We start from the raw sequence: 16620 nt of genomic DNA on the forward strand, positions 1-16620 counted from the left end.
TTAGAATCATATTTCCTCCAGAAAGCCTCTCTAGTTCGATTTCTCTCACTTCTACCCTGGTTATGCATAGGACTTCCACAGTCCTTTTCCCAAATATGCTACCTGCATTCCATCTCAAGTAACAAATATTGTGTGCCAATATCAGTGTGGATAGAGTCGCTGCATTTTGTGTAAGTAATGCCTTATTTTCCTTCTGCTGTTGGTTTTACCTGATAAGGTAGCCTGAGTTAGCTTCATTGTACATTACCTTATATCATAGAGATCAGAAACCATGTCTAGTTCAGTGTGTTTAACTAGAGGTCACCCTCTACACTCCAGTATCCCCACAGTATCATGTAAAACATGGTACTTTATAAACGCTTTTTGTTGATGAGTTGATAATGATTGTGACTCCATTCCTGTGCTCTACAAGTTCCTTTTTTATGGTGACAACTAGATAGCCTCAGTTTTCATTTCCTGCAAAGCCACTGCAGGCATCATTAACTTTCTCAGTTGTCAGCAGTTCTGAGTTCTAGTTTTCTTTTTATAGAGTTTTGGGAAAGAACCTTTCTTAATACTTGTGTTTTCCTAACATTTTATTCTGACTTTGGACGGGTACAACAATTATTTCCCAAATGGAAGAATTCTCCATAGACTACCTTATTTATGGTTTATGTATATTTTAAACTTTGTTTCTCCTCCACTACCCACATACTTCACTCTAATTCTAGATACCATATTACACTGTCATATCATAGTATGACATCTAGTCCTGTACTTTAGTAACGCAATACTGGGTGAGTCAGCCAGTAAGCCCTAGGAAGTCATTTCTGCCCTAGGCAGTCATTTCTGCCCAGTAATAACTTAGGCATAAGCTAAAGTTCTTGAAAACCACATCAATATAACCTATTCCACCAAAACTAAATTATCTCATGATTCAATTTCCCCTTAACTGGATCTCCAAAATGCATAACCATTCCAATGACAACTGCACAAGGACAAATGTGATGGAGGGGAGACTGAAGTGGAAAAGCACTTTATCAGTTGCAGTTAGGATACCTTACCACTGAAAACTTACAAAACATATGGCCGTGTGACACAATTCTGGGCCCTTCCTAGTGCTTCGAAAGAAAGTGTCAATGCTAGTGACGGGCTTCGAAGCTAAAGCTTCACTTAAATTCATGGCAAATCCACCTTTCTACTCCATCACTCTAGTTTCCTCATCTACAAAAGAAGAGTAATACTTGCTTTGCCCATTTGAAAGGTTGTCGTGATATATATAATGAAATTATCTTTAAAAACCACTTTATATTACTATTTAATACATTAGAGTTTATTTACACATATATTTTCCAAACAATATCTCCCTTCCCACATTCTCTTCTTACAAAAACCTTTGACACTCTTCTCATTGTTCCCTCCCTTTGATTTTGGCTTGTGACCACAACAGAAATGATACTATGACTCCCAAAGCTAGGTCAGAAAAGGTGATATATCTTCCATCTTGCTCTCTTGGGATACTCACTCTTGCAACCCAACAGCTGCAAGGAAGCCTAACCTGTAGAAGCCCATGTAAAGAAGAACGGATAGCTACATCCAACTCTCCAACCATGTGGGGAGCCATCTTGAAAGTGGATCCCCCAGCCCCAGTTGATACTTAGTGGAACAAAGCTAAACCGTAGATTCATGAGCAAGATAAATGACTGTTGTTGGTTTAAGCTTTTATGTTTTGGAATAGTTTGTCACGCAGCAGCATGTACCTGAAACACCATTCATCTTTCCACTCACTCCAAACTGAACTTCTCCCCATTCCGTGATCACACCTCACAATTCCCTGTTCCTATGCCTTTTCTCATACCATTTCTTCCATTGGAATGTCCTCTTCCCATTGAAGTCTTACCTCTCCTTAAGGTACTTCCGGTATGAAGCTCTTCTCATTGCCCCAGTTGGTTGTGATATCTTTGCCCTCAGAAATCTTGGCCAACTTTGTTTCTACCACTTATGTAGCACTTATTGCCAGCATTGATAATCCAACATATTTATCAGCTGGCAAGGCCAAGTACCAACCAATCAGATGGGAGGCCTCCTGAATTCTTGGTCCTGTGATTGCCCTTGCCTTGTGGCCAAGTTGGTTCCACAAAGTCTAAGCTCTCTACTACCCTGTGCGCACCTTCAGGGCAGGGCATCTCATCTATTTTTGTAAGGGTCCCCATACTCCATGCAAAACATAGGGTCTTACATGTAATATACTATCAATGTTATTTTATGAATAATTTGTTGAGACTTCAAAAATAGATCTCTGACTAGTAAAAGAAAAAGGAGCTTCAGACTTTAAAACTGCAAACAATATAAATAAGGTAAATTTTCTCAAACCAAGATCATGAAGACTAGGATTTTTGATCCAAGAGTTTACAGATCATCTAATTGGTTCTTACACTTTTATGTGCAAAGGAATCACTTGGGGAAAATGAGTGGGTGGGGGTGGGGGGAGAAAAATGCCCATTCTGGATCCCGCCCCCAGACATTCTGGATCCCGCCCCCAGACATTCTGGATAAGTCGGTCTGGGTGGGGCTGATGAAATCTCTTTCTTAATGAGCTCTCCAGTTGACTCTGATGCAAGTGGTCTGTGGACCACACTTTCAGAAAACTTATTTAGTCAAACCCCCTCTGTCAGTGTCTAGTTTTTCCTCTCATGCTGTTATCCTGTGCCCTCCGGAGTGGCCGTGGGTGCTGAACTGTCGAATGCAAGAGGCGGCATAACCAGAATGACAGAGAAGTTGAGAAAGCCATAACTTTAGGGCTGCCTTTGAAGGAGAATCACTGCCAGTAATCTTTGGGGGGCGGCAAAATGAAATAAAACACTTTCTGGAGATCAGCAGAGACAAGTAGCCTCTTTGGCTGAGGAGTCTTCTATCTGCAGGTGTCCTCAGGTGGGGTGATCTGTCTCCTCATAGTCGAGTAAATTGCTGATGGTGTGAATCACTCAGTGTGGTTCAGCCTCCACCCTTGGCTACCGGCTCCTACCAGTTCAACACCTAATTTCATTTGCTCATAACCCCAGAGTTAACGTTAGAACCCAGATTCTAATGTCAGATTATCTGTGTCAATTCCGCCCACCTTTTTTTTTCAGAATAAAATCTACACAGCTTTGAATCCTTCAATTATTTAGAAATAAATCCATGCAGTCTTTTTCGGCTTTGTTCTTCTAGCTTCGCTCTCCTCGTCTCCTTGAATCCTGTACAAAATGAGTAAATCTGCCTGGAGTCAGTCTCTGGATGAGGTCTCAGAGCTTCTGCTTATGCCTGTGATCTCACCCTATAATCTTTAAGAGATGGCTCTCCAGCCTTTGAAATCTCAACATTTTCCTAGAATAAAAACTGAGGGATGTTCTTTAACTAAAACAACTTTTCATCACCAGTGTCTTCCTCATCTTGGAAGTAAGCAGAAAAGGAAATAAGGGGAGCAGTAAAGAGCTACCACCAACTCACCATGAATTATTGTAAACTGTGAATTTTCAGGAGCTGTAGGATATCCATCTTTTGTAAAATTTTAGGCCTTTCTAAAATGCTCTTCATCTTCCCTAATCCTTGTGCATTATTAACTTTTTGTAAATACCTGTCCAGAACATAGTTTACAAAACTGATGTCTATGAAGTGATCAAGATGCTATAGAACTTGAATACTGTGATAGTGTGTAGTATTAGACAAAGGTAACCACGAAGACAGACAATCCCTATCACTGCCACAGACTTTCTTTATAGCAAAATTCCAGACTTCCTGTCATTAGTCTAATAATTGTGCTTTGTTGATTTTGTTACAACGTGAACATTTATATCAACATTATAAAAAGCACTCTTGACCACTTGAACTCATTTCCTTTTACACAACACTGTGAGATAGGTATTAGTTTAAGATCAAGAAACTAAGGCTCTGAGAGGTTCAGTGACTCATCTAAGATCACAGAGCTAGTAAGCAATGATCAGGGACTTGACCCAGGACTTGGATGTCAATTCCAGGGCACGTTACTTCACGTCATGTGCTGCTTGTTGTATGTATGAACCAAGCAGGACTCACACAGCTCATTGACGAGAGAACCTGAGAGCGGCCATAAGAATGCACCTCGCAGACCTCCAACTACCGGAAGCATCATTGGGCCAGGGCCCCAGCCACTGTGCTCTGCTCTGAAATCCATCTCTTTCTTTGCAGAGGTCACCCTTCCCTCAGGCTGCTCCCTGTCGATGACTGAGTGTGGCAGGGGCACTGGGAACCAGGCCCCTTCCTGGGAGGGACTCTGTCACAGGACTTCCTTTGGCCTTGCTAAGCTTTCCCAGAAGCATTTCTACCCACTCCTTACATTAATCTAACATCTGAGAAAGTTAGAGATTTGCAAAAATCTGTCTCTCAAATTTGAATCTCCAGCCCTGAACTCCCCTCCAAGATGTATATCTGACTGCCTGCTCAGAAACTCCACTTAGATGGGTAAAGGACATCTCAAACTTAACATTTCCAAGGCAGAATTCTTTTTTTTTTTTCCACAAACTGGCTCCTGCTCAAGACTTTCTCATCTCAATAACCTAGTCATTCTTGATACTCTATTTCTACTATTAATACCACCACCCAAGCGCATCCAATCAAGAAACAAGTCTTATTGGTTCTACTGCAAAATATGTTCCAGATATATCTACTTTCTCCACCATCACTGCTACCACTCAGCACAAGCCACTTTCCTTGCTCACTGGCACTCCTCTTCCTAATTGGCCCATGTGTTGCTGCTACTGCCCACAGAAGTTCTATGAACCATTGTTGTCCTTCTGACAAAGACGATTTGTATCTGTATTTAACAAATATGCTTCAGTAGAGCACATAAGCTGCAGGATGGAAACGGGTGGAGCAGCCATCCTAATACATAATAGCTTTCAGGCAAGTCTTCACTTAAGCTTGTCTAGATAGGAATCTATTTCTGAGGCTTTCCACAGACAAGTGACCTTGAGACAGGCAGGCCTAGACTTAAATTGTCACCATAGCTAAAGGATCAACTAAGTATTATTGCACAGTGACCTACAATCCTATTGGACCAAATGTTTTAAAACTTTTGATATATTTGACAAACTTACCAAAACTCAAAAATTAAATAGAATCTTAACCTTTCAAAGGATGTCTCTCTTTTTCTCTCTTTATAAAAGGGGGAAATTAAACTAATGAGGCCTATTCAGTATGCTAAAATTACATGGAAAGCGTTGTCAAATAAAAAATTATCGTGTTATATTTGTATGCATATATTATTAAAATAAATATTCTAGATATTAAATAAATTCTTAAGAATCTACAATGTCTTGATATGTTTTCATTTACAATTCTAGTTACCTTAAAATGTTGTATGTTACAGAGAAAAACAAATTTCTTTGTCAATTACATTGTAATCAGATCTTTAACCATGTCATTTTAAGTCTTTATCATTTACAGAGAGTCATTGTCTTACTTTGATACTTTTTGCAAAAATTTTTCATTTTCAGAAAGATTTATGGAGAGGACTTTGACACTTACTCTAAAACAGCGGTCCCCAGCCTTTTTAGCACCAGGGACCAGTGTTCCTATGAGAACCTAATGTCTGATGATCTGAAGTGGAGCTGAGGTGGTGATGATAGTGCTGGGGAGCGGCTGCAAATACAGATGAAGCTTGGCTCGCTCACCTGCCGCTCACCTCCTGGGCAGCCCGTTTCCTAACAGGCCACAGACTGGCACCTCCACAGCCTGGGGATTGGGGTCCCCTGCTCTAAAATACAGGTTTCTAATAAACTTTCAGATCATACCATTGAACTGGATGAGAATCTGCAGAACTCCAAGGAAAAATTTGATTCATAAAACTGCTAACAAAAAGATCAAGATCTGCAAGAATTAATATCATGGGATTGAATGAACTGATGAGGATGGTTATAATTTTTATGACCTTTTATTTGAAATATTGATGGTTCTTTCATATTTTTGTTTTCCAGATATAAGGAAACCTTTTATCTTAAGCTATCTATGGCTTAGAGCAATTTGACAAATTATAGCTTTTTGAGCAGAATTGAAAATTTTATCTCTTCCTACTTGATCCCTCCAGAATTCAGAAACTGTCAGTAAGTATTCTTAACTTTTCATGGCAATATTATTATTTACATAAGTTCAATAAGAATCTGTTTTCCTTGTAATAGAACAGTTGGAATTGGTTATATTACTAAGGATTTGACTACAATGTCATATTTGAGAGAAAAATGTATAGATTCAGATATGAGCAGACAACAATAAGGAATTGGGATTAATTTATAAAAGTCAATAAAACTCTTGTCAATATCAGCCTGGTTTTGTTCTTACCTGTAAACCTGACTGGATCCTTAATATTTCTAGTTTCCTCCAACATCTGGCTATGTGTCTCTAAACTCATGTTTCTAATTTCTCTCCCATCCTTTGGGTTGGAATCATTGAGAATTAAAACACTACTAGTAAGAGGCAGAATCAGGCATTGAACTTAGATTTTTATAACTCCAAATCTCTCTTCTGTCAGAGGCTCTTAATATAGGGACCCTAGGAAACCCTTAGAAGGGTGTGGGAAATGTTTATGAGAAAGATATCCATATCTTTCCTCAGATTCTCAAGGTGGTCCATGGCCTCCAGAGGCTGAGATATGAGCTCGAGGGCACATGCAGGGTTGAGCTGGTGTTTTCCTGTTGCAATGGAGAGGAAGGAAGAGGGGAAAGCAGAAGTGGAGGAAGGATGCATGCTGCTCCACTCAATTTCAACATTACCAAGTTCAGGGGTGTTACCAGTGCCCTGTCCCCAGGGGCCTGGAGTGACAAATGACCTGGTCCAAGTTCCATGTACTCCCCATGGTATTTATAGATACATTCTACTCACTGAGAGAAACTTAAAATACTGGCGGGTGCTGTGGGCCTGCCACATAAGAGAGTCCTTGGTGGGGGTGGGGGTGTCAGGCCATAGGGATGGGGACTGAGCCTGCAGTTAACTACTGTCTTGAACACATGGTGATGTAGCTGTGTCATGATCTGAAAGGGAGAGGAAAACTAGTGGAGCTCAGTCTCTAGGAATGGAGTAGAAATAGCTACTAATGAATAAAATATTATATCTAATTTTACTCTACACTTCTAGGCCACAGGCCTTCCTGAATATAAAAGGAACAGAGAGTCGAACTGCCGTTTTTATTGATTTAAGAGGTATTTGTAGAGTGCTTACTGCTGCCACTAAGCATGGTGCCAGGGGACTCTGTGTAACATAAATGTGAATAGGCACATTCCGTATGTGTGTGTTCCCACAAACAAGTAATCACAATTGAATGTGACAAGTCCTATGCCAGAAACATTGTAAGGAGCTGTGGGAGCACCTTTTCAGGAACTTACAGTTTCATGGGGGAGACGGATATATGCCTATTGTAAATGTAGCCTCAAAACAGATTGAGTGACAAATACCCAGCCACTGATGCCAACCCTTTCTTTAACTGTCCACTTACAAAGGTCTGGAATGAAAAGCACATTGGCCATTATTAATCGATGTGGCTATACTTCATATGCCCATGCTCAAGGCAATAGATGTAGAAGTTCATTCAATAATAATAACAGCTTTGCAGTTGGCAATCACAAGGGGAGCTTTTAAGACAAGGCCAGCTTATCCCAGAAAGGACTCTGACTCAGTTTAGTTTCTTTAGAAGATTGAATCAATTAGTTTTAGGCAGATGTAGATTTGGATCTAGCCAGAATTAGCCACAACATTCTAATCAAGCTAAAATGTAATGGGTGTAATAGATGTGAAAAGAGACTCAAACCTCCATTAGGAAATTTGCTCCACTGCAACCTCCAATTGGCTCTTGTTTGCTTGGTTAAAGAGTTGTTTGGAAAAAAAGAAAGTAGAAAAGAGGTTTAAGACTCCTCTATATCCCCTAGTCACAAAATGGAATCCCTAGCTATGAAATCCAGAACCTTCATTTAGTGAGAAAGCTGAGGCTGTCATTCCATGCAACACCCTTCTATGGTAGATTGTTTTTATAGGATTAAGACTGTAATAATAATAAGGCTATTATGATTATAAGTCTATTATTATTAGACTATTATTTCTGTCTTACAGAGAATGAAATGGGGCTTAATATAGATTTGCCCAGCTCCCAAACCTTGGTTTTTAACCACTATGCAGTACTGCCTCCCATCACGGTATCTGATGATCACAGTACAGCCCTATAAATTGTGAAAAATTTTTGAATGATTAAGAATAAATGTGGTTTTGGGGGGTCCGGGGGTGGTGTTAGCGCTTAAAGGGGCTTGAGAATTATTAAGTCTAGCCTCTCTTATTTCCAAAGGAGAAACCTGAGCTTCTAGGGGATGAAGTTGCTTCCCAGTGTCACACAGCAGCTTCTGTCAGAGCAGATAGTAACCCCTAGTTGTGTACTTTTCCCACTCTAGAGCTATAAATCACCTACATTGACAGAAGCCAGGGAAAGGTATGTGATTAGAAGAAAAATGCCTTGGAGTGGGGAGGGATAAGGGGTGACTGCCAGTGACAACTCTCATGTTATGGGTTGAATTGTGTCCCTCTCCCCTCCAAATATTTATGTTGAAGTCATGACCCCCAGTACCTCGGAACGTGATGTTATTTGGAGATAGAGTCTTTACAGAGATAATCAAGTTAAAATGAGGTCATTAGGGTGAACCTTAATCCAACATGACAGTGTCCTTACAAGGAGAAATTTGGACACAGACACATGTAGAGGAAAAACCACTTGAGGAGACGTTGAGAGAAGATGCCATCTCCAAACCAAAGAGAGAGGCCTGGAACAGATTCTTCCCACACAGTCTTCAAAAGGAATCAAGTCTGCACACACCTTGATTTTGAACTTCCAGCCTCTGCAACTGTGAGGTAATACATTTCTGTTGTTTAAGCCACCCAGTTTGTGGTACTTTTTAATGGCAGTCCTAACTAATATACCAAAGAACTTGGGAAGTGCCTGAGGAGGCACTGGAGCTGAAGAACAAGTTGGAGAAGAGGAAGGAGAGGTTAAGATGATGCAATCATGGCCGGGGAGAAAGACCTTAGCAGAGAAACCAAGGATTAGTCAAGTGGAAACTAATAAAAATGAAAGTGGAGTCCATTTCTTCTTTTAGAGAGTATAGATCTAGAAGAGGATCTAGGAGAACTGAGCGGTTACAAAGGCCATGGGAGTGTGGGCTGCCCTAACCATCACTGTACCACGATGCTGGCACACTGTGGAAGAAACAATTACTGCTGCCATGTTCAGATGCCCAGGGAAAGTTCTCGATATTATTTGGTGGAGTCAACTTGACTAAGCTTGAGGCCTTGAGTGAGCATATGTTCACTGGAATGTAAGCATAGTCATCCCTCAGTATCTGTGGGGAATTGGTTCCAGGTCCCCCAAGGATACCAAAATCTGCAATGCTCAAATCTCTTATATAAAATGACGTGGTATTCGTATATAACTTCTGTACATCCTCCTGTGTACTTTAAATCATCTCTAGATTACTGATAATACCTAATACAATGTAAATGTATTTATTGTGCTGTTTTATTTAGTGAATAATGACAAGAAAGGTCTCTACATGTTCAATACAGATGTATCCATCTTAGGCCTAACTATACAGTGCACATCAACAACAACATAACTATTTTTTCTGAATTTTTTTTCACTCCATAGTTGGTTGAATCTGCTGAACCAAAGATACAGAAGGCCCATTGTGTAAATATATTTTTGTGGTTATTATGTGCATACTTTGGAGACAGGTTGCCTGAGTTGCAAGTGTAATTTTGCCCTCATTAAGCATTCAACTTGTCTGTGCCTTAGTTTCCTCATCTGTAAAAAGGGAGTGATGATTAGCACCCACCTCATAGGATTATGATGAAGAGTAAATAACATAATGTGCATGAAGGATTTCAATAAACAGTATCTATCATCATCAGAGGCATTTATTGTAACAGTAATTCTTGTCATGCCTGAAATTCAAAGCAGTACTAGATAACAGCCTTCTTGCTGGGCACAAGAACTGGGACCACCATTATTAGAGGTTAAGGATACTGGCAGGCCTCAGGCACCAAGAGGAAAAATAACATTTGGGATATGAGCCCTCCCAAAATTGAACTGGTCTCTGATAGCCCCATAGTGGGCATCACATGGTTGCAGAACTCCTGAAAATCGCACAGCCAGGGCCCCAAGAACTTGGTCGGTGAAAATTGCCCTTTAGCAATGTGCAGCCTGCTTTCTGCTCTAACTATACACGGGCTGATTTGTCCAGGGTCACTTCATGTCAGGGCATTGCAGAATTCCAGACCAGTCTTCTCAACCAGGAGCTGTGATGAAACCCCTGTGGGGACAGTGGTGAAATCGGGGTAAAAGGGGTAGCGCACGTCAGTGCCAAAGAAAATAGGAAAGGAAAGCCCTCCAACCGCCAGGGCCCCTCCATGCAGAACACCCTGCTGGCCAAGAAGTCAGTAGGGCATGCCTTTGAAAGTGGAAGGTGCAAAAAGGCGTCTCCCGGCCTTTGAGGATCCGCAGACCCCAGGACTGGTGGGGTTCCCGACCTGAAGCACTACAATTTACCCTTTTCCTTCCTCAGATTCGTTACAAAAATCCCACGGAAATTCAGGAGTCTCTAGTTGCGTTCTCCCGGCTGCCTTCCGGTATCCGCCCGCCGGCCGCCAGCCAGCTGCCAGCCTCACAGGAGCGCGCTCAGAAGGGAAGGTGGGCACGCGGCTGGGGCGGGGCCGGGCCTGAGGCGGGGCGGGGCCTGAAGAGGGGCGGGGCCTGAAGCGTGGCGCGCTCTGGGGGCGGGGTCTGGGGCGCGGTCTGGGGCGCGGGGCGGGCGCGGCACGCGCACTGGCAGCCACCCGGCTCCGCCGCGGCGGAGGCTGGGCGCAGCCAGTGCGCAGGGGTGACGGCGGCGCCTTTAAATAGCATCCGGAGCAGGCGCTCGGCAAACAGTGGTCTGCGGTGACAGCCGGTGGCGTAGCGGCCGGGCCAGCCGAGGAGGTGAGTGCTCCTGCCACATGGGGCCGCGCGTGTTCCCGCTGAGGCGCCGTGGTCTCGGCGGAGGCACGGGCTGAGGATGCCCAGCCCGCTCGAGCCCCAGCAGGCGGTGGCCGCAGCGGAGGCGCGTGAACCGCCCCTCGGTTCACTGGGACGTTCCGCTTTTCCGGTCTTTGCCCCTACGACTGCCCTTCCCGCGGCAGCGGAGGCCTCCCGGCCGCTGAGCCGCCGCCGCTTCCTGTGCCTGAGCCGGGGATGCCCGCCCGCTGTGTCCCGTGGGTGCGGGGCTGGTGCGCAACGGGGTTCTGGTGACGCGCGCTTTGGGTCAGGGTCCTCGTTTGTGCGCTGGCTCGGCCGGGAGGAGCCGCAGAGCTTCAGTTGCAAGGAGATGATCCTGCGAGGCCGGTGATGGTGGTCTCTACACCAAAGGCATCCCTTCCGTTCCCGTGGCAGGGATTTTGAGGTGCTCTCGGATCGCGCGTGGAAGCATCAGAGCTGGATTGTCTTCCTGCCTCGGCGTGATGGTGGCCCCTGCGTGGTCAAATGCAGCATCAAACCGGTTGCCATATGTAGAAATCCTCGCGATGTCTCCAGAGTGCCCATAGCTGCTGCACAGAGCCGTGATGGAGTCATAGATTTAAGGAGTGTGTGTATGTTTTTAATTAACAAGCAAAGATGATATCTATCACCTAGCAGCGTAGAGGGAGAGCAGTGGTAGATGACTTGCTTGATTGCGTGGACTAGAACCTAGAGACAGGTGTTCTGGCCTAATTGTGTACGTTATAATTGCGAACCCCCTCCCACCCTACCCACTTTCAAGGTTATGGCGCTTGATTAAGACCATTATAAAACTCCACTTGTCTTTTACAGTTAAGACTTTTAAGTTAAGCTTTTTGGGAGTGCAGCAGTATCCAAAGTGCCCCCACTGTCAATACCCTTACTTTTATTTATCGACTTCTGCTTAGTATGAGAGAAGCTGGTTATATATCAGTTTTTGACACAGATTTCACCTGTGATTATCCTAATGTAAACAGTTATTGCTTAACACAAACAAAAAGTCAGGCAAAAACTTCTGGTTGATTCTGCATTGTCAGATGGTGGCAGATTAGACTGGCTTAAAGTTTAAGGTTAACAGTCTATGTTGCGTGGTCTTGAGAAGATGGAACTTTTAAATGAACCCTTGCTTTTTGTCCATCTTGTTATTCCTTGTCCTGATTCAACTGGGAGAATCCTTTCCTAGCCTGAAACTTGACTACTCATTTGTGAAAAGACTGCACTAAAGTCCTTTAGGAGCTAAAATTCTAGACTAGAAAAAGAAAATCCTTGAAAGCACACCTCACACCTCCCTCCCGCCCTTAAAATAATATAGACATCTTATAGACCATATACAATAGACCTTTATTTTCTGCATGTACTATAGAGAAGACTTTTTTCTTAAAAAATCACCCTTCTCCCACTATTATAAGTACTTTGATATATTTCCTTCCTGTCTCTGTTATGCATATTTTGGCAGTATTTTTATTATTATTACAGGCAGCCTGACTAAAGAGAAATCTCTTGGCTTTTTAGTTTTTGGCATTTAAGAGATAGATAGTTGTGACAAATGCAGTTAGGGACAGATATCTATTTATACCATACAGATAGAGTTTTCATAGCTGTGTCCGCTTTGGGATGTAGTTTGGAATAACTGAAAGTATACCGGCCTGTAGCAAGATGGTCCAGGTCTTGCTACATCTTTCATTGTGATGTAGCTGTCTTGTGGAAGATGATTGTGTGTTTGGGGAGGGGCGGGGGAAAGATCAGATTGTCTTGCCATTATAACTGGGAATTTTTCCTCTTTCCCTTCAGTTTTATTATTCTGGAAAGTGCAAGACTAAAAGAATAGTAGTAATTTCTAGATGTTGATGATAACCTTAGAGAAATAGATAATTTTTAAGGTCAGTTGCTGAATTTATTATGCAAGTTTTCCACTTAAAACATATGTCTATTATTCTTTTGCATTTACTGTCTCTTGTAACCAAATTCTGTTAAATTAAAGTCCACTAATAACGTTTTAAGAACAATATTATTTGGATGATGCCATGGGTTAGAAGAACTTCCTTTAAGGCAGCTCAAAACTGTTGGTATCCTAAGGCCACTTCAAGCCATACTCTCTGACAGGCCAAGGTCAGTCAGGAGATAAAGTGAAGGTGCCAGAGTTTTTATTGAATCTTATAGTCCAACCCGTGGTCAGACACGTAAAGGTCACTTTGACAGTCAGGCCTAGAGACTGACTCTCGGTGAACAGAGCTGATCTGAAGCTACCCGTAGTTGAGTGTGAGTTTCAACATTCTCATACTTAAAGGGACTTCCGAGAGCTTTTAAAGAAATACAGGCCCCGAAGTCATAGCTGGACTTTATGAACTAGAAAGTAGAGGCAATTTTACCGGTGCTTTTAGCCACAACTCTGTAGTTGTCATTGTATCTACAGTTCCTTACCTAAAATGCTGAATGCCAACTCATAAGAAATTCTCGTTTGTATAAGCCCAAGGGAACACCTAATTTGAAACAATTGCCTATACCACAGTGACAAGCAAAAACTATCATGTAATCTGAGTTATGGTCATTTTTCTTTTTAGAACCTGACATTTAAAAGTTCTTGCATGTGTTGGAGACAGCACTGTATTCAGTTAGTTGTAACCTTTGTAAAGTTAAGAAGACAGGATGAAATATGATGGAGCCTTCCTTGAAACATGGCTGGCTTGGAGGGATGACACATTCTTGGGTCAAAAACTTAGGTGGAGGTGAGGACTCTGCTCCCCTGTGCTGCCTGCCTCAGAATACATTTGGCTGGAGGCAAATGCCTTATCTCCAAAATAAAAGATTTCAAAACTGGTGGCTGGTATAGGTATATGGGCTAAGTCTCTTTGTGAATTAGTTGCCGGTCATCAAAGTTTTAAATAAAAATTTGAAAGCTCTCTAATATCTAAATCAAAATCATTTACCTCAGAAAAATTATATATAATATATAATTTTATATTGTAATTTTATATCATATACTTTTTATGTTATAGGACTGTACTTATAGAAAATTTGCAAACTATAAAAAATAGAAAATATTACTCAAGAGAGTGATACTATTAACATTTTTGTGTATTTCCTTTTTGTTTCTCTAAAGAAATTTAAACATATTTTTAATTGGAGATAAAATTTTGGTAATTTTAATCACCTAAATTATATTGTGAACATTTTGTTTATGTTTAATATATGTTTTATAGAAATTAGAGCATATTCTGCTTTAAAGCTGTTGAAATTGCCAGTTATTCGAAAATTATTTTAATGAATAGTTTTAATGGTTCTAACGTTCTAGTCAAAAGCTGTTCAAATAAGGACTTCACGATTCGGAAAGGTAAGTAGAAAGAAGGGCATCAAAATAGAAAATGTGGATTGCTTTTTATACTATTTCCTCATTCTTTGAGGGATTTCTGATGAATATGTTATCTGTCCATTCGCAGTTTTGGCTGCTCTGGAAATTGTCACTCTCTCTTCAGATTTGTCGAAGGAGAGATGTTCCTAATACATAAGGCCAAAATGCCCTGAATCTGGTTCATTCTTTATTAACCAGAAAAGGAAAGGTGCTATAGGAATTAGTTGCTCCCTCAAGGCTCAGCTGTCAACTGCAAAGCAAAGTGGTGTCAGCTCACTGATGTGGTGGTCACAGGCCGAACTTGGGCAGGCTTAGGAGGCGATAGGCGATGGTAACAGCTAATAGTATAAGGCACTATTCTCAGTGCTTCAGATGTGTTAACTCAGGGAATGTCCCCAACAATACTGTAAGGTAGGTCCTGTGAGTATCTATATTTTACAAAAGATAAAAGAACAGGTGCAGAGATTGTCACCCAATCCGGGATTTGAACTAATGCAGTCTAGCTTCAGGGCTGTAGCTCCTGGTCGTTCGGCTCTTCCAGGTTGTCCAACTGGTGGTAAGACTGAGAGCAGAGCTGGTTCTTCTTCGTTGTCCTTGCTCCTCGATTTTCCCCTGTCTCATTTACACGCTGTCTTGGACTACCACAACAAATTTTTGATTCAGCTTGGTTCAGTGAGTGATAAGATAGCCTGCTACACAGCTATCACTTTCTAGAGAATTAAAGAGTAAAAGGCTTTGCCTGCCCTGGAAGGTGGTCTTGTAAGACTGGAAAACAGTCCAGATGCATAATTAACTAAAGAAGAGAGCATATGGAGTGGGGACAGGGACCCAGGCTTAGCAAGGATGGCAGAGTATTGCTCTCTTAACTGGGACATTGGCTTTACCATGGCACATAGGTTTGCTTTCTGCTGTGTATCTTGTTTTTTTTGTTTTTGTTTTTTTTTAAATACCAGAAATACCTTCTCAACATATTCTAGATTATGTTGAAAACTTTCAGTAGAGAAGAGAATAGAATTGTGAATTTCTAGGGTTTGAAAGCACAATGGTATTGCCTAGTGGTTATGGTTTCTTTTTCCCAGTATAATTTAACTCATAACCCAATATATAAAATAAATATGAGCAGGGCTGCTATGGTTGAAGAAGGTAGTGGGGTGGGAATCCCAGATCACACAGATACAGTTACTTCCTCAACCTCTGAGGCACGTCAGAACAGCCCCCAGGCTCCCCAAGCACTGGAATAACCTAACTCACTTACTTGACTGATGCATGCAGTAACTGTAGAGCAAGAGATGGGATGCCTTAGCCCAGGATACAGCACCTGTGTTCTCCTCCAGCCAGGACACATCCCTTCCTCATCCTTCATGACCCAGCTCCTCAGAGGTACTTTCCTGGAGCTACTCACTGTCCTCAGACTCCAAATCACTCACTGGATCCCGAGGCTGACATTCAGCTGGGATGCACCAGCAACCACACTGGTGGTTAACATGTTGAGATACTCCCATACAGGTTAGAAAATAGGCCTCAGCCCTAATTCAGAAACAGGGGAGTTAATGCCTGGCTAGCAGAGGATCTGCTGAACCCCATTCTGGAGCATCAGCTTGCTTCTTTTCCCTTTGGTTGGTGCCTGGCTATACTGGTTATTCAGTATTTTGAATGGCACCCCTCACTCCATCCTTCATTTGCCTTTTCATGTGCGCATGTCTTATCCCAATTAGACACCCCAGCCATACTCTAAGCTCTGTGTTAGTCCTAGTCATGTCTAGGAGGGGACCTAGTCATGGTTTTCTGTGTTTTCAGCAGCATTTAACATAGAGCCTTAATGCTAGGGAGCACTTAATATTATCTGATGGTTGATTGAGACTAGGAGACAAACAGTTGGTCAATGTCCCATAGAAGGGTCACTGACAAAAATATACATTTAAATGTTCCAGGTTTGTAAATTATGCTGCGCAAAGCTTAGCTTTCTGGATCAAAGCCTGTGCTTTCATTGGGCTAACGCTTTGTGTTTTGGAGTTCTTCTGAGGTGTCTCTTTCAGTTATGTTTGAGCAGTAGGTACTGTGGGCTTTGCGGGATGTGGGAGGGAAGGAGAAGAGGGTCAAATTTTTGATACATCTTACATAATTGTACTATAGTCCTCCTTTACCTAATAATCCTACCTAAAATCATACTTTGTTTTCTGTGCAACAAGTGAAATGGTCAAACAGCTGTTTGCTC

The 16620-nt window shown here is 42.0% G+C and overlaps 1 protein-coding gene and 1 long non-coding RNA gene across 3 annotated transcripts in view; one reads left to right on the forward strand and one right to left on the reverse strand.

Annotated features, from left to right (window-relative positions):
* Positions 1–9924: 9924 nt before the first annotated feature.
* LOC111742365 lies at positions 9925–10700 on the reverse strand. Its single transcript, XR_002781285.1, has 2 exons — positions 10574–10700; positions 9925–10337 (listed from the first exon to the last, which is right to left on the reverse strand). It is a non-coding gene; the product is annotated as an uncharacterized LOC111742365 (long non-coding RNA).
* A 135-nt stretch (positions 10701–10835) lies between these two features.
* ACSL1 (acyl-CoA synthetase long chain family member 1) overlaps positions 10836–16620 on the forward strand; it is a 64855-nt gene continuing 59070 nt past the window's right edge. Inside the window, exon 1 of one of the 2 annotated variants that reach the window (XM_011364016.2) lies at positions 10836–11002. The gene's annotated coding sequence lies outside the window, so the exon portion shown is untranslated. The remainder of the gene's footprint in view (positions 11003–16620) is intronic. The other variant, XM_011364017.2, reaches the window with a different exon arrangement.

The sequence above is a fragment of the Pteropus vampyrus genome, unplaced genomic scaffold (genome assembly GCF_000151845.1).
Source record: "Pteropus vampyrus isolate Shadow unplaced genomic scaffold, Pvam_2.0 Scaffold92, whole genome shotgun sequence".
Classification (NCBI taxonomy): Eukaryota; Metazoa; Chordata; class Mammalia; order Chiroptera; family Pteropodidae; genus Pteropus; species Pteropus vampyrus.